The sequence below is a fragment of the Zosterops lateralis genome (assembly GCF_965231275.1).
Source record: "Zosterops lateralis genome assembly, chromosome: 3".
NCBI lineage: Eukaryota > Metazoa > Chordata > Aves > Passeriformes > Zosteropidae > Zosterops > Zosterops lateralis.
The window spans coordinates 95,526,593-95,550,566 of NC_139764.1; the positions used below are offsets into that span (position 1 = coordinate 95,526,593).

The following is a 23,974-nucleotide window of genomic DNA, read 5'->3' on the forward strand; positions in this document are numbered from 1 at the left end:
CTTTGCCACAAATAAGAAATGCCTTCAGGAAAAGGACTTCAGAAATGGCGAGAAACTGATCAGCTAAAACACACCAAGATGATTCAGCAAGTGCAACAATCCTCATACTCCAGAGAAATCCTCCAAGCCTCTGACACAGAAGACTCTCTTAATGACATTGGGAAAATTCCTCTCTGATCACTTACTTGGCAAGGAGTTTGATCTTAAGACTGTGAGCAAGACACAACAGCCTTGCCTCTCAGAAACAAAAAGTTGTGTTTTGCTATAAAACAGTGCTCTGTCCTGTTTGGCATTTTGTGTTTAACTGTGCTCAACCATGGATATCTGAGGTATATTTCAGAAAACATTTGTGTTAATGAATTACAAAAAGATACATCTCAAAATCATAGAATAGCCTGAGTTGGAAGGGTGGCCAACAAGGATTATCCAAATCCAAGTTCTGGCCCTGCAATGGAAAACCCCAAGAATCACTCCATGTGCCTGAGAGAGCTCTCCATACAAAGGGCTGGCTATTTGCACCAACTCTTGAGGCATGATATTGCAGAGTTCCAGTAACTGAGTATGTGGGAGGTAATGCTGATATTCAGGGCTGATTCAAAAATATGAACAAAACCATTCAGGCTCCTCATTCTACACACTAGTCCATTATTCTCTTTCACATAAGTCACAGTATATATGCACGTATATACACAAGCCAGAGAACATATTCTGGAATGATTACCTGAAGACTTCCTTCAGCTGTTTATATGTTCAAGTGCATTTTGCACTATGGTTATTATATGACCAGGTGATTATGTTTTTTCCATAGTAGTTAACACATTCTCTGCATTAATTACTAAACTGCTTTGAATGTTTTATCAAGAAAATGGGCTACCTATAACCATGTGGTTTTTTATAGCCATGTAAGAAGCTGATACAAAGACTAAATTATACCAGATTAAGCATGTATTCCTTGCCTCCTCTTCCTTTCAATAGTTTAAGTATTAGTGTTGTATTTAGTATGCAATAAAGAAGTGTAGCCAGGTCCTGACCAAAACTACTTAAAAACTTACTAATTTCATATCAGTGTATCTTAAATGAGATCTAAGAGTGAGATGCACCATTTCGGCTACAGGATATCTAATATAAGTATCTGCCAATATGTTAAAACTCTTGAGAATTTTGTCATGTCCAGAAACTGTTGTCCAAATTAAATCACCATGAAAATAAAATGTTTTTTTTCTTTAGTTTATGGATAGATATCAATTGATAATTTTATCACTACTACTATACCTAAATCCTCCAACTTCAATGCAGATATCAAAGATCACAGAAGATGCTTGAAGAAGTCTTTGATTATTAACTATTACAATATCTTGAAAACTTACATGTTTAAAATATACACAGTCACATGCATAAACAAGTTACTTTGGAATAAGTTAACCCACTTTAATTGCATGAATGTGACAATTTACTTTACAACAATTGTAAATTAAGACATTTTTTTCACTATTAAAAAGGATGAGTCCTCAGTGAAGTAGCTTAGGTACTTGGATTGATCTCACATTTGCCCAAGAAATTAAGAAAACATACATGAACGTGTGCTTTTTACAAAAAGAATCCTTCATTGGCAGTTGGCCTGTTGGGATACTTCTCTGAAAACACTGAGTAACATGGAAGAGAAGAAACAGCAATATTTTTCTCCAATGCAAAGTTATTTTGATGTTAGAATTATGAGGACCAGGTTCAGATTTACCCAATAGAGAAGAAAGGAACAGGAAAAAGAAGTGGCCTGTAGTTTCTCAATCACTACTTTCTGGATTTCTGCATGTGCTCCTGCTCATGAACTGCATTGCAAGCTAAATGGTTACATCACTCGCCTGTTCACTTACATTAGCATTGCATCAGCATTCATACTTATGCTTATCACTTAAACAGGATAGAACAAAAAAGACCTTGAAATATTTGAGTAGTACACTAGCTTACTAGTATCTCCTACTACTAACAAATCTTTAGTTCTTCCAAGGAAGATAAAGTTTGATATATTCAGATGGATAGCTGAGAAAAGTAAACAGCTCCAAATCAGTCTGCAGAACATCACCACACAGTTGACAAGAGGCTGCAGAAAATAGAAAAGCATTCAAAGCAACAAATGCACCACAAATGTAGACTTGTATATTTATTTTGCTCCAAGAGGTATGAACTGGCCACATGAAAGAATAAGCACAACATAAATTGAAGGTGGCCCAGCACCAAAAGAGAGGTGCTTGTTGACCACAGCTGAACATGAGCCAGTGTTTGCCTAGGTGGCTAAGCAGGCCAGTGGCATCCTGGGCTGAATCAGCAACAGTGTGGCCAGCAGGAACATGGCAGTGAATGTCTCCTTGTAGTCAGCACCAGTGAGGCCACACAGTAAGTCCTGTATTCCAGTTCTGGGCCCCACAACTCAGGAAGAATACTGATGTGCTGGAGCAAGTCCAGAAAAGGGCAATGGAGCTGGTGGAGGGTCTGGAGCACAAGTCATATGAGTGGCTGAGGGAGCTGGGGTTACTTAGCCTGGAGAAGTACAGTGACAGGGTACATTTAGGTTGGACAATAGGGAGAAATTCTTCACAGAAAGGGGGCTAGACATTGGGATGAGCTACCCAGGGAGGTGGTGGAGTAACTGCACCAGGACTTGTTTAAGCAAAGACTTGACAGAGCACTTTGTGCTAGGGTCTAGTTGACATGGTAGTGCTAAATCACAGGCTGGACTCAAATTATCTCAAAGCTCTTTTCCAATCTAACTGATTCTCTGATTCTGTGAATTCTGAGCTATTAAATTCAATGCAACCATTTATTCAGTGGATATCCATTAGATATCCATCAAATATCCACTTTGTAGTATTTGCATCTTCGGTAGAACATGACAACCCAAGAGCCAGCTGAAAGTATTCAGCTGGAACTTGCTTGGCTCAAAGCATAAAATATTAATGATCTATGCTGTGTACTACAGAGGAGACCACACCTAGGACACACATCACAATCCTCTTTTTGATTTAAGATCTCTAAACGACAGGAAACGGTTGAAGACTTATGGGTAATTTCTATTTCATGTGTAAAGAATGGAGGTGAAGATCTGCACCCTGAATTGAGCACTCCCAGAAACAAAGTTCAGAGATGGCATATCCTTTGGTTAATCAGCCATAACCTTTCCTCTTCCCCTTGAAAATGGGAAAATTTGTTTTCCAAGTAACTGTTATCAGATGGATATTGCTGGGGGTAACAATGAACAAGGCATAGATTTTACCATCTCACAAGAATGAAGAATTAATCCTTTTGGCTGAGTGACAGTCTTGGAGATAATTAAAGGGATTCTATCACCATCAGACAGTACGAAAACACAGCTTTTAAACACAATGAAAGAAGGGAACCAATGAGACAGGAAGAGACTTCACAAGACAACTGAGGCCAGCAGCCTCTCACTACAGGACTGCCAAATTCTATCCAATGCAGGATTATACTGAATAAAATATTAATTGAGCCTATTGTGGCCTCCTTCCAAGTCTAATAGCCTTTACTGGGCTCTTGGTGCAAAACACACAAGAACCAGAATCCCCAGATACATACTAGAAAGCTTGATTCAAAGAAGGCTGTTGTGGACTATGTTCTTGCACCACTCTACCTGAGACTAAAGGGAAGATTTCCCTGAGAATAAAGGTCTGTGCAAAGTTTTGAAATATGGACTTCCCAAAGTAGTCCTATCACTAGCGCTGCTTGCAGATACAAAATTGCTTTGCATTCAGAGCTGCCCTTTGCTACCAGAGCTGACTGTTACCTCCCTCTCAGCACTTTTTTTTAAAATCAAGCTTTAGTTCAGCATGTCTGAGGACAGCAGACTTCATACTGAGGTGCAGCAGCATTTTCTTGCAGGCTCTGAAATCTATGTGGTGCAGTGTTCTAATGGATTGGTATTTCACCTTTACACATTTGGTACCTGCCCAGTTTAGGATAAAAAGCATAGCTGAATGTAAAGAGATTACTTATAGTCCTTGGCTTTATCTCTGTCACAGAAGCCCTAGTCAGCTTGCAGCAAAATTATAGCTGCTATTCAACAGTGGCATATTAGGGGAACTGCCTTGCCATCACTACAGTGCATGAGCAGTACTGGTTGAGAGATTTCACACTCCCACCTGCACTATACTTAGTTCTAGCCAACACTAATCATTTCCAAGACACATCCACTAATGCGCATTTCCTCTCAAAATACTGACTAATGGTGAAAATCAATAAAGCAAACTGAGAGGATATATGACTTGGATATATGTGTTTCACATAATGGGAGCATTTACCTTTAAACAATTTGTGACCTATAAAATGTTCACTGCAATTAATGATTAATTAATTGCAAAAGTGCAGATGTGTTCCAATTACAGTTATCCTTATTGTTGTACTAAAGCATTGTACTTGCAGGTATGGGTTTTTTGTGCATGTATGTTGTTTTTGGGTTTTGGTTTTTTGTTTGTTTGTGTTTGTTTTGGGGTTTTTTTTTTGTTTTTGTTTGGGTTTTTTTACATTTGTTTTGCCTTTTAATGGAAGCCAAAGAAGTAATTCACTGCTTAAAGCTGATTTCTCTTCTGGAGCCCTTTCTCTCACGTTTTCTGAGCCCCTTGACCTCAGGCATCTGTCACAGCAACACCTCTGCTCATAGCAGGGGAGAAGGTGAATGGTTTCATCAGAAGCAGATGCCAAAATGCTCCTTGTATGGGCTGGGACAGTGATCACCACTCTCAGCTGCAGTACAGCCTGACTTCTGTTCTGGAATATTCTCCAACCCCAAGAGGTCCCAGGACAATGCACTGCTGATTCTGATGACTGGTTTGTCTCCCACACTGCAGAAAGTGCTGATGGGAAGTCAATCACAAAAAATTTGAAGGGCCAGATTTTGCCCTGCAATCTTTATCCAGTAACAGCTATTGCATTTTACAGGGCAAAAAGAAGACCTATTTTTTAATAGCTTCATGTGGTCTTTTCTTCAGATTTTCTCTGGTTTTCAACAGGCATCATTGCATAACAGAACCACAACTGATTTTTGCAAACGGTAGTTCTGAGAAAAAAAAATAGATATATGGAAAATAATATGTTTCCAACAGATCTATGAGAAAGATTTGATCTATAAGTCTCAGAAGTCTTCCCAATAGTCCATGGCCACAGGATGAAGCACAAAGAACCAAAAACTGGAATTACAGGCATCTTTCGGACACCCCGTAAAATGGAAAAATTTAATACCATCAGAAAAAGAAAGGAAGAGGAGAATGTTGGCAAGGAAGGTATCTGAAAGAAGGTATCTGAAAGAATGCAAGGAAATATGTCTATGCAAGTATACGCAAGGCAAAATGTCTAACAAAGTCTGCACACTTGTCTTGTGTATTAAATATTTTCTTCTGTATCTCAGAGCATTAATTAAAGTGTTAAAAATTAATTCAGTTCTGTAAGCATTTTAGGTCCATTAAGTAAACATCATTCTAACTCCTACAAATTTTGGAAGCCCTCTTTATTTTAGTTCTAGTCACCAACAGGCTTCTATGCTAAATCACCAATGTAACATTGATCTCCTACCAGAGTTTGGCCACAGGATCCATTATCTCAGGTAACAATCACTTCACTTGGTCTGAATTCTTTCTGCCTCTTGCAGAAATCCTTCTTTCTTTCAAATATTCAAAAGGGTCAACTACCATCTTATTTTCTGTTTCTCATCATCAACTCAAACTATTTGTCTTCTCTACTGGTCTAAAGAGCAGTCTTTAAATACTGACTATCATGTGTACAGTTTGCCAGTCTCTTTGGACACGTACAGCAGAGGCCCAGCTAATAATCAAAACATGCCAGCAGGAAACAAGCTATGCCACTCATGCAAGCATGTACAGGTGCTGAGAAACCTTTAACTTTTGAATCTCTAAAAACCCATTGCAAATATTGGATATATATATATAAAAAAAAAAAGTCATCTGTTGCTGCAATTAAATGACCCAGCCTGCTTAAAGATGAATCCAAAGACTCACAGTTTCAGCCTCTATCCCTTGAGTGCAAACTCGGAAAGAGGATTTTACTTACCATGTTTGAGGAACCTCCTCCTGAGTCCAAAACTGTCTGATGCCCTAATCACTACCAAAATACAAATATTAAACCACCAACAGATTAGAGTTACTGCACGTAACTCCAGTACCATGTGGAGATTGACTCAGGGGGACCATTGCATCATGCTTACAATTCTCATGCTTTCAGACCACAGATGCTTCCTTGTGAAAGAGACTGTTTCAATTCTGAATCAAAGAAGAGTTTTGGTTTTCAAGGATTTGTCTACTTACCAAATATATTAGTTAGAGTAACCAAATAATGGAAGATGGTTATCCTTGTCTCTAAAATTATCTATTATGATAGTCCTAGATTATCACAGCTAACTGTGATACACCTAATTCTGCCAGATGTGCAAAAATATTTTTATCAGAAGGTGACTTCCAGTTTTCTCCCACAAAACTTCCTTAGTTTTCAAGTGTTTGCTCTTCTAAGAGACTGGCCCAAGTGAAAGCTTAAGTTAATCAGAGATAAAACTTTTTTTCACTTTGCACCTTGATAAATTCTTTGCCACAAAGTTCCACTTTGGGCTGTGACTAGATCATTACCAGTACCTGCAGCACTAGCTAGTAGTCTCCACCTGCTCCATGTTCACAGAAAGGCAGGTTCAGCCCCATACAAGAGCCCAAAACCTTTAGTTTCACTTCTCTGCATTGCTTTTTCTATATATTTATTTCTCACATTTTCTTTTGCAGCTATGGAGTCACAGGAAAACAGGGCCACAGGAAAAAGGTCATCTAGCTCACTTCTCTGTCCCAAAACAAGATCAAATATGTAGGATTGTATTACTTAATCACTAGAAGGTTTTTTTCTGCTTTATAAATAAAACCTTTTTTCCTTTCCTCTTATCTACCAAACTGAGTAACCACATAGCCTTTCCTAGGGTATAAGAAACAAACAGTGTCACTCATTCCAAGAAGGAGAAATAACCTGCAACAAGTCATAGTTTGCAACTACAGAGACTGACATATTGCTCCACTTTAATTTCAAAAATATTTTTAGAAAAATCATATATTCAGGAATTTTATAATTAACACTGCTGTTGAATCCATTTCAGCTTGCTACAGAGATCCACACCCATACAATACAAAAATCAGAGATGATTATGGCTGAAATTGTCTGGAATGATGAAAGTACACCAAGTTTTCAGTACACAGAGCACTGTTCATCAAAAAGATGTGCTAGAATAGCTTATCTTCAGAAGTCCCCTGCACAGGACCACTGACATACCTGCATTTGAGGCAAGTGGGAATTGTGCATCACCTACAATTACAATAGTATGCTTTACCCTACCAACAGCTGGTAAGGGGCTGGACCTTCTCTTGAACACACCGTTGTAAAGCACAACTGATGATGGAAAGTTCAGCTGGATGGCATCAGTATACAAGACAACTATGCAATATCTATAATTATATACAAACCAATCTCCGGCAGTTTTGGCTATGTAATTATTGATAGGGACAACACAAAGAGTTAGTATGTTGTTTCCTTTAAAACACTGCCCCATAACTGTTTCTCTCTCAAATCCATGGTGAGAGACACAGTTTAAATTGCATTTACCACAAGTTAGCCGAGTAAGTCAACACCATGTTCTTCACCCACAGCTGACCTTGACTCACAGTGAAACATCAGTCTTGTCTCTACAGGATTTCTAACATGTATATGTTATTCTTGCTAGCAGTCCAAATCGTGCAACTGAACACCTTGTGCTAAGTGCTGTAAACACACAGAAGAAGAAGACAGTTCCTGCAGAAAAAACACATCTGTTTTGTCAGTCATAAAGCCTTAAAATACAGCTTCAAGTGATTCTAGATCTCACCATCCCCTATGACTCCATCTTTATCTCCACTTGACATTGTTGAGAACAATCTTATTTTCTGCAAAACAGATGTCACAGCATGTGCGACATGTGAAAAAATATCTAAACTTTAAAGGTGAGTGATGATTCCATAAACTGCTAAATCATGTCAAACCTCTGAGTATTTTGAGGTTAGAAATGTACCTGAAGGCCTGCTTAGAAAGAAGAGCTTTTAGTGAAAGAAGCTCTCTCTTTAAAAGGACTTCCCAAATTTTGATTTTTAATTTTAACTATAAATTATAAGGGGTTTATATTTAATTAAAATTTGTCGCTCTAGTCTGTGTTCACACCCGACATTCTGCGAGGCCTGCAATCCTTTCCAGGTTATTCAAGTTATTCTTGCAGCAGCGGTTGGATACTTTCAAAACAGCCAGTAAAATCACTGGAAATACTGAATTTACACTCGTACTGCAAAAAGAAAAGTTTGATCCCTAATGTCCTAACTGTGTCCAAGGTGGTCCAAGGCTGCCTTTCTTAAAAAAAAAGAACCCACCTGTGCCCTATGCACAGAAAAATAAATGGTATCTTGGGTTTTTCCATTTTATTTTTCTATCAAGGCATCTCAGTGTCACCTCTGACCCACAAATCCAAGAATGTTTAGGGTCAACACTGACTAGCATAAAAACAGGCAGGAAACATAGCAGCATGATGCTGAGTTGTGGAAACACAAAAATTACTAGCTTTTGTTATTCCACAGTGCCAATATTCATGTTAAAACCAATATATTCCTTAATACAAAATAGAAATTTAATAATCAACCAAACAATCTAAAATGTCCCACTTCCATCTTGTTTCTAAGCTGTTTAATGAAGTGCATGACTCCCTGTTTAGTCCAGCTTCTCTTGACATTAAGTATTTTTTTCAAACTTTTGACTTTAATATATGCAAACTCAAAATGGGAGGACTTATTTGGCCAACCATGGTATCTCCCCATTGGTGTTGAACTGATTGCTACTGCATCTTTTCTAACTTGCAACAGAAACGTGTTTCTATGATTAAAACAGAATTTCCTTTCCCTAATGGTTTTTCAGAATAGAGAAAGTAGGTAGAGGATTTTTTAAAGATATTTTCCAGATACAATGGCCTTCAGCTTGCCTTTTCCTCCCACCCTTCTGACCTGCACAGATGTTGTGGATTCCCTTTCGACACCTGATCCAACAGAAGAGTCAGCTCTTGGCTCTAGGGATGTTTCTATTCTCACTGACATGTGGAGTTGCCAGAAATAAAATTACCTGTACATGGCAATATCAGGTGAACTCATTAAAAAAAAAAGTATATATATATATATATATATATATACAGCAGCACACTCTATCATCACATTTAAATAGTTAGACAACTTGACTTTAAATACACCTTTTTCTCACAGTCTCTCATATGCCTCCACAATATTTGTGTGCCATTGTGTAGACTGAACTTTGGACATTATTATGGTTATATTCTGATTTCAATGCCTTTGAGAAGAAGATTGTACTGGACCTTCAGATTTCCTTTTCAATAGTATTTTCTCTACAAACCTATGAATTATACACAATATGGTCTCTAGGGCAAAATGAGCTCTTGGATGAGCATTAACTACAAGAACTAGCACAAATATAATTTTATTTTTGCTATCAAATAAAATACTGTTACCTCTACACTTCTTTAATTCTTAGATTAGCATACACAGTTTTAACAGTTCATTAAGGCATATCAGGCACAAATGTTTCATGTCACTTGATCATAACATGCCATCTCAGGCACTTAATAATCAACCTGCTCTCAAAAAAGCCTATTTGCAAAACACACAACAGGAGGGAAACATGAAATATGCTTATTTAACCAACTGGATTGCTTATCTTGATAAGTCTATCAGCCTCATAAAATTTCACATTACTGACTCTTATCAGTTTTTTCCAAAAAATCCCCCAAAACAAAACCAACTGAGGATCATCTCAACCACCTTGCACCTTCTACAGCTATTCCACCCCAAAGTCAGTGATTAACACCAGCTCAGGTATATTTGCATACCATGCACCCATATTGACCATTTTGATAGAGACATGCTTTTACTGGTTTATTGGCAAATAAGGACATGACATAAAGGAAACTCACCAAATGGAATAAGAAAGGAACCACACCCCTCCACCCAGCTCACCAGGCAAAGGCTAGTAAAGACTATCATCTAAGACCTTTACTCCTGTTTGCTATTTTTTAGACTATTCTCAGGTGGTACCACCAAACTGAAATCCCTTCAAGCCTGCCACAGACTGGAAAAAATGCACTACTCTATTTACCAACATCAAGCAGACCCTGTTCTTATTTTTCCTCCTCACTTTCTTTTCCATGTTGGCCCAAAGAAATGGGTTTTTTTAAAAAGCCACTAAAATTTGTGAGTACCCCAGCTTAGACATGCTAGTGTTAACACTTGAAGATCTGCTCTCAAGCCACACTGCCAATTTGCAAAGTATCTTTTGTATTAAAAGAGATACAATGACTAATACTAACATCCTCCTGAAAACCATGCACAGACACATGGAAAATAAGGAGGTGACTGGAGACAGCCAACACTGCTTTATTGAAGGCAAATCACGCCTGACAAATTTGGTGGCCTTCTGTGGTGGGGTTACAGTGAAGGTGGATGAAGGAAGAACTGATGTCACCTACCTGGACTTGTGGAAAGCACGTGACAGTGTCCTGCATAACACGCATATCTCTAAACTGGAAAGACATGGACTTGACGGATGGACCACTCAGTGATAAGGAATTGGCTGAATGGTCACACTTGAAAAGTTGCAGCCGACAGCTCAATATCCAAGTGGAGACCAGTGACCAGTAATGTTCCTCAGGAGCTGATATTGGCATTGACAAACATCTTTGTTGGTGACACAGACAGTGGGATCGAGGGCACTCTCAGCAAGGTTGCCAACACCACCAAGCCATGTGGCACAGTCAACATGCTGGAGGGAAGGAATGCTACCCAAAGGGAACTGGACAGGCATGAGGTGGGCCCATGAAATTCAACAAGACCAAGTGCAAGGTCCTGCACCTGGGCTGGGGTAATCCCAAATACAGACTGGGAAGAGAAGGAATTGAGAGCAGCTCTGAGGTGAAAAACTTGGCGTTGCTGGTGGATGGAAAGCTGGACATGAGCCAGCATTGTGCGCTTCCAGCCTAAAAGCCAACCACATCCTGGGCTGCATCAAAAGCAGCATGACCGACAGATCAAGGGTGATGATTCTGCCCCTCTACATCACTCTCAGGAGACACCCATCTGGAGCACTGCATTCAGCTCTGGGCTCCCCAACATAAGAAGCAGATGGAATGATTGGCACGAGTCCAGATGAGGGCCAGGAAGACAACTGGAGGGCTGGAGAACTTCTCCTATGAAGACAAGCTGAGAGGGTTGGGCTTGTTCTGCCTTGAGGCCCCCCTCTAGTACTTGAAGAGAGCCTACAGGAGAGCTGGAGAGGTTATTTTTACAAAGGACAGGTAAAGGGGGAATGGCTTCAAACTGAAAGAGAGTAGGTTTAGATTAGATATGAAGAAGAAATTCTTCACTATGAGGGTGGTGAGGCACTGGAACAGGTTGTGCAGAGAAGCTGTAGATTGCAAATCCCTAGAAACATTCAAGGCCAGGCTGGATGAGATTTTGAGCAACCTGGTCTAGTGGAAAGTGTCCCTACCCATGAGAGAGGGGTTGGAACTAGATGGACTTTAAGGTCCCTTCCAACCCAAGCCATTCCACAATTCTCTTAAGATCTAAAAAAGCGCAGAAAGGAAAAAGGATCAGGATAATGGTGTACTGCAAAGCAGTTTACAGCTAATTTATATGCAAAGCTAACTGTAATTCAGATAAGCATATCACAAGATAGAAGAAGTTGCACAATGTTACACAAGCAATGAGGTGTATCGAAATCTATTTTCTCTATCTCTGGCATACAATGACAAAGTAGGAATCTCTACAACCGTAAATGATCCTCAAGTGACTACAGTTCTTTTGTTGACAACAATTTTCTAAGCACACAAACCTAAATGTAGATGAGTAATGTTCTAAGAATCCCCTTCCTCTTGTGTCTTCTAACCAGAGACATGAGACCAGAGACAAGCAGTACCTGCTGAGTGCTTGGAAAAACAAGTCCCCTTACACAAAATTTAGGAATTCACAGATCTCAGTATCACTGGACTAAACAAACTCGTATGAGACAGTACCCCACAAATCCTTCAAATTTCAGCCCCAGAATTTTTTTGTCATGTAAGGCTAACCTATTAATTCTCAACAATTTAAAATGAGATCTACAGCAAACCAAACAGTAGTAAAGTCATATGAGTCAAACCAGATCCTCTGATTTAAAGAAAAGAATTTTGAACTTAATCATAGTTTATTCTGTAACGTAAATTAAGGAAGTACTAAAAAATTTCTTATAGAAAATCAAATTATTTCATTTGAAAGGAGAAAAACTGTGATTTTTTTTTTTTTTCATTATTGCCCTACTTACAGTTTTTTGCAACAAGAACTCGAAACATTTGCTGGTTTTAGTGAATATGCAGTTTATTTTGTCTCAAAACTTCATATGCTTAGGCCCTAATTCTGTAAACATTTAAGTTTAAGACCCCATGAAATATGAACACCCAGGCCAGGATGTCATACAAGAATGAGGATTTTATTGTGCTATGTTCTGTCAATAAACAGACATCTTGTTTTCTAAAGCATGAGATTCCTCCCAATGTTTCCAGCATTATTAATATATAACATAGCTGGTTCTCAAGATCTGCAGCAATGCATTCCAACTTATGTAGTGTCTTGTATGATGAATGTAAAACTTTATGTACTTACAGCAAATTATATGCTTTTCATTTGCATTCAGGTCTCTTTTTTATTAATTCTGTGAGTAAAAGCTCTGTGCATAGTTCATGACAAAAAAACAGTTTCAAGGAAAATGAAGGAGTAGAGGCTGGTTGTATTTAAAAGACTATAAAATAGTCAGGATCTTATCACAATTATAAATGCATCAACTACACATTTTTTAGTAAAGAGAAAGGTTGATTAGTACTGATATCCTATTCCTTTAAATTTGATCTGTTTTGATCATTAGTGTTTCAGCCTACCTGTAAACAGGGGCAGCAACATGTCTCCAGAGAGGACAGAAAAATACTTCTTGGCTTATATCATGGGTGTGATACCTCTTGGGGAATGTTGTTTTTAAGCTTACCACAACCAAGGTACTGGTTGATGAAAGGACAACTTAGAGTAATGAACGCCAAAATCAAATTTAGTATTCAGAACTTTGGGTAAAATGATAAAGCAATCAACAATTCAATTTATAAAGCATGAGTTAATAATTCTACCTTAAATGGAATTGCTTTGAAAGCAATTACTGGAAAAGTAAGTCAACAGTTGAAAAACATAGAAATTAACATAGAATGCTTTCCTCCCTTCAAGAAATTCTCAATTACTTCAGTGGAACAGGATTAGGCCACTGACTCTGTAAATGTGGCCATGCAAATGTATTGTCTCTTTGTACTAATATAGATATCTGGCAAATTCTTTTTGCTGTTACCATGGTTCTAATATTCTGATGTTTCAGCAGAAAAATAACATTTAAGTGTATGACTGAACACTCAGACATTTTTTAGACTTTTTTTACAATTAACAGTGAGGTAAAATATTCTTCTTTGAAAACATTTAACTATGATCTGAAATCTGTAATTCTCGTATAAGAAAATTCAGAATGTGCATTAACAAAAAAAGTCAAGAATGCTACTGATTTTGCTTTCCCAGTTTCTAGCCCTAAATTTTTGTTTCCTATTCATCCATTGGCTAGTAAAAATGAGCAAAAGGTGGAATCTCCCTACTTAATTCCATCCTTACATCAAAATACTACAGATGAGTAAGAAAAAGCCCCATTTCTCCTACAGCAAATACTTTTAAACTCCAGTTAACAGTAGAAATATTTCCCAGTAAGCAGCTGGGCCACTCAACAGCTCTTGGGAACACAGGCTGTCTAGAACTCAAGTTATCTGCATAAAGCCACAAATTATCTCAAGTTGGAAGGAAGTCATAGGGATGGAGTCCAAATCCCGACTCCTTGCAGGACTACACAAGAGTAACTCGTAAGCCTAGAGTGTTGTCCAGATGTTCCTTGAACTCCATACAGGGAGTCATGAAGCTCCATACAAATAAAGGACACCATTAGACAGGAGAATTTTGGAATTCAGGATAGTTTATGCAATTTGCAGACAATCTGGAAGGAAATGCTTAGCATTATGGGACCCCAGAACTCTGCTTAAGGAATTTTAAGGAGCTCAAACTCAGCTTCCCCCAATTCCTGTTTTCTTCATGGGGTTGGTTGGTTGGTTTTTTGAGAGCCCCTGGTTCTTCCTTCATTTCCCCATATTAATGCTTCCATGTTTTCATACTCAAGTCTATAGTACCATTACAAACAAATGGAACAAATCAGCAGAGTTCTTATGTCTTTTCATATTTTAGTACCAGTTTTCCCTGCATGTTCAGGGTTTCAGTTTTGTCAGATTTTAAAGAAATATATAAAATTGAGGTAAAGTAGAAGATGGAGGCAGAAAATAAAACTTGCTTGGAAGTAGGAGCATTCCACAACTGATTTAAACATACCAAGCCTCATGATATTTAGCCCCTGGTACAACCATGGTGCAAATCTAGCATCATCAGTAGCAGAAGCGAAGTATTTAGGTACAGGACACTGCAATTCAAGTTCTAAATTGGGTACCAAGTTTGTATCAATCTTGCAATGGAAATTCTGCAAAATCAAAACCATTTATACACTAAGAAATTAGTGGCATGGTGGTCCTGGGAACCTACAAACCCTGAATGTTTAGCAGTGGTTACCAACTTCGTGTTGACAAATCTTATATATTATAAATAGGTGTAGATATATAGACATAAAGGTGCAATTCTGACTCTTGTAAAGTATACAAAAGCAAGTAAATTAGTTAGCAAAGTATCCCATTCACACTTCTCTTAACTTCCAAGTACATAAACACAAGTAAGACTTTGAGTGGTTATAAAAAATGGCTCACTAACTTCTATTAAAACATGAAGTCTACGTAGAGCTCATATTTTTAGGAATCTTTTTGCAATATTGGAATGCAAAGACAGTTTTCTAGACCACAATATTTATAAAGATAGTTACTTCATTAATTGTAACTCTTAAAAAGTATCATTTCTTTCCTAGTTCCTGAACTGATTCATTGGGCATCTGGAAACAAAGATACAGTATTGCTTAGTGGATTCTGATGTATATTTGGTAAATAAAGATCACCTCTAAAACAAAAAATCAAGATGCTTTCAGTAAGAGTAGAAATACTTATGATTCTGAATAAAAAGGTGCAATTATAGAAGTCAATCTGAATACAATTCCTGGAAGTGTCAGAAGCATACTCTGATACGTGTTATTGGCAGTACTGCTTTGAATCTGATTGTTCTGCTCTTTGAGTAAGCCGCACTTATAACTGCTAAAAAAACCTGAATTTCAAGTCAACCACATTTTACTGAATTTGGAAAGAAGCATGGGCACAGGAAAAGGATGTCCCATATCAATTTTTCAAACAGAACACATCCATCACAGTTTTTGGAAAATAAAAATTTATTAACTATATCAAACAACAGATAAAATGACAAATAAAAAGTCCAGCGTGCATGAGTCATTAACATATGTGCAATCTTGTCATATGCCCTTATTTTCCATTGGAGTTGGCTGGAATTAACATCATGGCAATCTGTGCTGGCTCTTGGGCAGGTAGGAGGTAAAGGAAGAAAGTATATGGGATGAGACCTGCTGTGCAAAGCTGTCTATGAAACACAGTGACTGCTGCAGTGAAATGACTGGGTGTTTTATCCCATACTGCTTTGCAGTGCCTGCATTTGCTAGATCAGGATGCTCAGTCTTCAAGGTAAACTATTCAAGTGTGCCTTTTCTCCAGCATGTTGTGTCACAAAGACCAAACAGACCTATGGAAAATGTCTAACCTTTTCTTTCTTTTCTTTCTTCTAAACATCATCTGCTTCTTCTCAGTCACAGTCACTGATAAGCAACAACAAAACAAAAAAAAAGCACTGTTAGATTGGACAGGTTGTAGATAAAAATCTCCAAAAAATCTCCATCCTTTTCCCACTTTTTTTTTTTTTTTTTTTTTTTTTTTTTTTTTTTTTTTTTTTTTTTTTTTTAATTTTTTTTTTCCTTCTCATAGAATGTGAAATGGATCAGCCCCATAGTGGGCAGTTCAGGAAGTCAGTCAATGATGGCTACTTTAAATTTAGCAACTTTTGAAGACCTTGCATACAGAGTGTGGACTACCACAGATACCAATAGCAGAAATAAGGCAGTAAGTGACTGAACAGACAGCAATGTGTTCAGAAAGGGCAGAGATCCCTGGGAAGGTTCTTTAGAGCAGCTGGAGTTCACCCAGGCATGTTACCAGCCTTTCCACTATGAGCACTTCTCCAGAGCTGATAAAGGTGAGCAGTAACACACTGTAAAAGAAGTAAAAGAGGCCTTCCTTACTCTCAACATTTAAAGAATACTTGCTGAAAAATGCTGACAGTGTCCTGAAGATAAAAGAGGATGTTCATGCAAAGATCAACCTGAAAATCCATGAATGGAAATGGATAGCTGCTATTGTTTAATTCAGTGAGCAGCTTCTCTGAACCAACATCAAAATGGCTCTGTTTCCCCGAATAAAAAAAAATGTTTTGAATTTGCTTTACTCTCAGAAAGCAAGGGACTGCAAGTATGAAGGTTCTACTACATGTATACATTTTATTCACAGCAAACACAGTTTTAGAAAACAATTACAAGACTACTTTTAACAGTCTTGTTTCTCATCTGTTTTAATGGCATACTAAGGAGGTGTAATTGTTTTTGCCCCTATATGCAAAGAACTAATGTTTAGTCACAGAAATACTACATGCCCACATATATTTATCTGTATTTACCACACATTTATGAATACTGGGTGTGATGTATTTTATGTTTTAGGGTTTTTTACTTAAATTTGACAGTGCATACAGGAGTGCTAAAATAAACTGGCTATTTGAAAGGCATTTTCTTTGTTTCCTGTCCCCTTGTAATCAGACACTATTCTAAGATAGCGATGAAAGAACTGAAGAGAAAGAACAAGTTCTTGGAGCTGGGGAAAAAAACAAACAAAACAAACTAACGGAAGTAGCATATAAAAATAAACTTACCTGAGCTTTTTTGCTTTCCCAGCTGGTCTTTTGGTTCATGAAGTACTCCTGACTTCCATCCACATACATCTCCTGACTCCTATGCGTAATCCTGCTTTACAAGCTTGTTGTCCATATCCACTTCACAGGTTCTCTTCCTTCTCTTTTTTGAGGTCAAATGTTCAGTGGTCATGGAATTCTAATTTTTCTTAGCATCCAAACTCTGTATGCTGGCTAACAGAACCTCAGTTTTTCCACCAGCAGTTTCCCTTTAATTGAATGTTTGATTCTTTTTCCCTGATATGACACTGTTACTCATTCCTCTCATCACAACCTCTCCACCTTACACGTGCAATGTCCAAAAACCACCTTAGTTCTTGTGAGAATGCTGCAGCCTGGCCTGTGCCCACTATCCCTGAGGACTCTGGTATGCTATTTTCCTGGAATAAGGAGGTCCAGTAACTCCACACAGAGTAAAGCCCTTAAGCTCAAGTAGATCCAAACATGCAGAGTATTTTAAAAGGTTGAGAAAAACATGCATTCATCACCGGAAGTGATGAGATCTGGAGTTTGAGGTTGGGTGCAGGTTGATTACAGCCAAAGGATCAGCGGATTGTGAAATTCTTGAAGAACAGTAAATCTGTTTCTCTTGGTAAATACGTAACATATCAACTGTGCAGGCATCTTACCACTGCTGGAACAGACATCTTTTTCTATGTGTGAGGGCATTTTAACTCGACTTGTGTAAACTCTGGGTGTTTCCTAGCAAGACCTGGAATGGACTTTGTGCTTGCACGGGCTGAAAAAACACAAGTATTACTTTTTAGTGTCAACTCCGAGCCCAAGGAATCTGTTCTTCTGGAGTTTTAATTCAAACTATGCAGCACAACCAAGACATTGAAGAAATATAATTCTGAATTCATAACGATTTGTGTTAGACATACCAAGAATATTATAAAGATACAAAGAAAGTAAAAAGCCCTGTAGTCAACCTTATCATTTTCTATGACATAACAGTATTATTTTTTCCTAAATATGCACATACCCCCCAAAAAAGATCCTGAGTATTTATGAATAGGATATGACAGCCTGATGTATGCAAAGTTGTTATAAACACAGTTTCATATTTAAACAGGGCCTTTTCCTCTTCGGACAGAAGAGGAATTGCTGGTATCTCTGAAAATGTTACTAAAACAAATCACTAGTGCTGAAAACTAACACGCTGGATTCAACAATCCTGGCGTAGGAGATGTGAAATAAAAGGATGAGCCACTCATTTACAGTATCACAAGAGGCCTGGGAAACCCCTTATGTGAGAGAATGCCCTGCTGCAGCACTGAAGGAATTCCAGAACATCTACTCCCTTTAGTTTATCGTCAAAACAAACCTTGGAGATCTTTGGAGATCTTCTCTTTCTGCAATTTGACTACTTTATCTGAACTGAGGAACTGTTCAGAAAGTGACAAAGATGGACTAGGTTAAATGCTGTAACATGGTACTTATTCACACTACATTAGGCAGAGGAACACTAAAATTAGGCATAAAATTTTATTCCCTCGGTAATATCCTCCAGTATTGGCTAGAGACGAGAGGAAAAAAGGGGATTTCCCTTGGAAAAATAAAGCAAGTTGTTGATATGAAATATAAATATTGCAGTGTTATATCTGCAATAGTATCACCCTTTCTATTGGGGGGGATGGGACGTGAGGGAGATAACATCTCCAGAAAGCCTGGAAAAGATTAGCCATTCAGTGAGCAGTCTAAAGTCTTTTTTGAGTGGTAACTATACTCTCCATTACAGTCTGCCTGTAAACACTCTTATTAATAACAAAATCTTGAGAGAGTGAGGAGATGTTTTCTTTTGATTTTACTGGAGCCGCATGAGAAATATGTTTGGCCTGTCATTCTATAAAATGATATTACAAGCCTGTTCCAAAGCTCACTGCTCTCTTTTCCTTGGGGTCAGAAGCAGGATCATGCAAAGTAGGAACAAAACAGCAGCCTTTTTAAAACCCCTCATAAAAATAATTCATCTTAAATTGCTGCTTTGCCCTAATTTTATTCACTACTGCACCAAGCAAAGGACAGCAGTTGCCAGATTCAGACTGAACCAGCTGAAGCCATATCAAGTGAACATATATTTATTGTATACCATCCCCTTTTTAATCAACTTCCTGATAAAAAAACGCCATGAAGACATAAGGTATGAGAAATGCAGACCTTTAATACTTCACAAAATAACAGACCCCAGTGCTGGTTTGGTTGGGAATCTGTGACCTTACAGATGTTAATGCATTTGCCTGGTGCAGAACTGTAATCAATTTGGTTATGTTAGACTTTCAAGAAACATAAAATGTATCCTGAAGGAAACTGGTTTCTGAGACCAACTGCCTAGATGCGTTAGGCAGGTGGGAGTTTCAGCAAACCAAAGGGTCTACTGGCAGTCACAACATTGATTTCTTACTGTTTACAACCTACCAGACAGTTCTATACTGACCTGATTTGATGGTCCTCTCTGGGGCACCCTGCAGCCCTGGTTATTTCCACAACCAAGCTGGCCAGCTTCCTTACTTGGTGACAGTGTTCCACATCTGCAGCTTCAGTGCAAACATGCTGAACTAGTATATACACACAGAAAATCTGATCCGAGATCAGATTTTAATCCGATCTAGTAATAATGTTTACTGTTTTCATGACTAGAAGTATGATCCCTTTTAAGGGATCACAATCCAATTGTGATTTTTGTCTGTCTCCATATTCAACTCCCCCTCCCCACCCAAGATGTTTCCCCTTCATTTCAATTTCATTACATTTTGCTGCTTTTTCCTCTATGGCTAAAATAGGCAGAGTGATTCTAATCAAAGCAGAATACTGTGAAGGATTCTAAAGAAATAATCTTTGTCAACAAGCTACAAAAGCTTTGATTTACTCTCCCTGTGACTTTTTAATCTAGGATATGTGGAGAAGATGATGCTATTTGGTCTGCACCCATTTTTACTCCATAGAAATCTGGCTGCACTTCTGTTTAAAACACCATTGATAATCTTATTAGCATTTCTCATCACTCCTATTACGAGAAAGAAAAGGTCAGTAAGTAATCCACAGACATAAAGTTCTCTAGTACTATACTATCAGGAACTTCACATCTTTCCTGAAAGTTGATCAACATGATGCAAACATTTACCAAGTTCAGACAAAATTATATTAAAGCCAGTATTTCGATGAGGATATTCAATGCTGTATACCTATTTAATATCAAAGTACTTTTCCACCACTGACTCTCTCAACAAAACAATGACTGTTCTCAAAGTTGATCAAGAAATTATTCTAACACAGACAAGTTTGTTTTATAAATGTGCTTGTGAAATGCACTTAGAAAGAAATACCCGTGCTCATTTCCCGTGGAAACGCTAATGGATGGGAATTTTGTTTTCATTCTTTTAGAGTCCATATAAAAGCCTGACCAGCACAGAACAGTTTTCAAAACAGTTATTTTTATGCCATTCATATAGCAAAGTTTCTATGCTTTGCTAATAGTCTGCCACATATGTGTAGCATGTATGTGTATATAATCAAAATATTCCTTTGCATATTTTTCTCATCCTCCTCAACAAAAAAATTAACCAAAATAGAAGAGAACAGGAACAGAGAACCCACAAAAATAGTCCTTAACAAATCTGAAGAAATCATATATCTCTGATTATACTGAAGTAGCTCCTCTTCTTTCTTAATTGTCTTTGTCTCCAAACATACAGTTGCTCAATTTTATAATATGTAACATCCAAGACTGTAGAGTAAAACAACAAAGTCATACTATGAACCAAGAACTACTACAATAAAACTAATGCCCTTTTTGAAAATGTGGGCATATAACTGGGTATTTTAATCTAAAACAAAGAAACCACTCCAAATGTTTAGCATTTAACTATTGCCCTTGTTGGTGAAAATGGGGGGGTGGGGGGTGGGGGGGGGAGAAAGGAGGAGGAAGAACATTCACTCTCCAGAAAGTTCAATCTGTAAAATACATACAAAATTGAATCCACTATTAAGATCAGAATAAAATATACCTAATTCTACATTTAATCATTGTAATCATTTACTCTTCTCTTTGTTTCACTTGATAAATCAATGCAGTTTTTAGAAAAATATAGTTACTTAGACTCTGGATTTTTACATAGTCTTGCATCACACTGTGTTTCTGATGTTCAAATTGTTATGTTGCCATGTTAAATTGTTTTTAAATGTGTTGTATTGTAAGCAAGTATAAATATACAGATGACACTAGAGCAACCAAGTTTAACCTTATCAATCCAAACTTGATCAACCTTAATAAATCATATGGGGTACCTGCTAACTGCCCAGCAAGGGTTAACAGTGTGTTCCAATATTTGGGGGGCTTTCTTCTTTGCAGAGTGACATGACAGACTTTTATTTGTTTGGCAATTTTCAAAAATAAACTATCACACTGAACTGAAATGGCAGTTTAAAAAAAAAGAAAAAAAGGAGAGAAAGGTAAAAACTAAACATCATTTGGAACTGTAGCTGTTCTTCTCCCCAATAATATAATGAAAGGTAACAAAACCCCCACACCACTCAAATTAAAGCAAATAATCTATTAAACTGTTCTACAACAGTCACAAGAACTATGTAAAGACAATTACCAGATAATAATTCTCAACCCCAACCTTAAATGCAGTTTCCAAATTAGGTCAGTTAAAATGAAAATCACCATTTTTAACGAGATTAGGAATCATTAGAATTGAATAAAAATATTTCTAAATGACTACACGAAAAAAGCACACGTAACTAAAGGCTCAAGTACCTCATATTTTATATACAGCATCAGAATTATATAAGAAATGCCTATCAATGGATGCTCTGTTCGAGAAGTGGGATTCCAGCCTGACTCAATATTATTATCTGACAAAAAATACTTAATTCACAGATAGCTCGTTTATTTTTTTTTTCTTTTGTTTTCTTCTCTCAAAAAAGAAGCTTTTATAAGGACACATATGTAGCGGAGATTTATAGAGCTGAGAGAATCACTAGTAATTTGTCAATCTGCAACTTGGGCTTTAGCATTACTGGCGAGTTTGTGTTAAATAAGCTTTTTTTTTTTTCCTTTCAACCAAGAAAATGCATACCACACCAATCAAAACTCATCACAGCAGGGCTTTCATTGAAACAGTAGCTGCTAATTTTACAGGTCTGCCCACATTGTTCTAGAAAAAAGGAAGCAGAAATCTGACATTTCCAGCAGTCGTTATTAAAACAGCAATCACTGGGAGCTCGATCCTGTTCTCACTGGCAGCAATGTCAAACTCCCCGTTGAGTTCAGGGAGAGCAGGATGGGCCCCGGCCGCTGAGCCTCCCCGGCTCTGTGCACAGCAGTGTGTCCTGCGAGCCGGGCTGGGAGAACCAGGGCTATTCCTTTGTTACTGCCCAAAGAGCTGAACTTTCCATCACTTTGTCAACAACAGCAAAGTGCCCTGCAAACAACAACAACGGTGATAAAAGGACATATTTACCTTGCGGGAACAGGAGAGGGAAAGCCGCAGAATGGCAACACACAGTAGTCCAAAGGAATTATCTATGCATGCAGTCCAAACGTGCCCCTCCAAGTAGGCCACGGTCTGTCAAGCCGCCGTCTCGGCACCAGCCACCCTGCCTTCCATCTTACGAGATTCACCCAGAAAACTGACAAACCTGCTCCACGACAACAAAACTCTCCTAATGCTTTCGAACGCCCACCATTTGTTCTCCATTCATCCAATCAACTTTCCACTGCACATCTTCTCCTGCGACTGAGGCTCAGAGGCAGAATCCCTTCTCATCTGTATGCTAATTATTTTGCCACATGGACAAAAGTAATAATGCTTTCAGACAGGAAACCAACGGGCCTGAAGTCGAAGGCAGAAATTAATAAGTTTCCACCACTGAAGGCTGAGAAGGTGGGCATGCGTGCAGCTCTGTGGCTGATGGATCAGCTGTAACCTCCATTTAAGAGCGGCAGAGAGGCGGCGGGCTGGAGGAAGCCTAGGCAGCGCAGCATGCATCAAGCCCTAGTTCCCCTAGAGACCACATTACCGCAGCACAACAGCATCCGTAGCCGATCGCCGACTTACCCCGCCTGAGCCCGCATCCTTTAAGCGGCGCGGCGCGGCTCCATCCCGCGGGCGCGGGGCGCGGTGCAGTGCCCGGCGCAGGCCCGGCCCCCGCGGAGCGGCGCGGAGGGGCGCGGAGCGGAGCGGAGCGGAGCGGAGCGGCGGGGGGGCAGGGCAGGGCAGGGCAGGGCTGGGGCCGCGCTCCCGGCCGGGCTCCCCGGCGGCGGGGGGCGCCGCGCCGGCGCTGTGCTCGCCCAATGGAGGGGAACGCCGAAACGCCGCAGCCGCCCGGGAGGGGAGACCGCTAAAAATACTCCCCTGCCGCTGTGCTGGCGTAAAATGGTGTCTCCGGTAGAGAACTTCCCCCCCCACAACCTCCTCCCCCCGACAAAAAAGAAGTCCCAAAAATTAGGCTTCTAAATGTATGTTTTAAAGAAAATAATGATCAAACCCATCGTTTTTCTGCTGGGGTACCTCACCGGGGTTTCTAGACCTAATTCTGCTGAAGCTTTGCTTCAGTGACAGTTCACACTACCTTCTCCACTCTGAAACAAAAGAAATTAACTATTTACAGAGGAAAATATTAGCAGTCTTACACCATCAGCACCTTGCGCGGCACAACTTTATGTGCTCGGGGCTCGCAAGCATAAAGGGGCAGCTTTGCATGTACAGACCCCTAACAGCGTTTCCCCAGCACTTTGACGTGGATTCTGTGTCTGTCGCTGCCTGCGCTTCGCC

General features: G+C 38.9%; 1 protein-coding gene across 1 annotated transcript in view; it reads right to left on the reverse strand.

Moving 5' to 3' along the window:
• Positions 1 to 22,742, reverse strand: part of MYT1L (myelin transcription factor 1 like) — a 295,677-nt gene extending 272,935 nt beyond the window's left edge. Inside the window, exon 1 of the mRNA XM_083857754.1 lies at positions 22,661 to 22,742. The gene's annotated coding sequence lies outside the window, so the exon portion shown is untranslated. The remainder of the gene's footprint in view (positions 1 to 22,660) is intronic.
• Positions 22,743 to 23,974: the final 1,232 nt, after the last annotated feature.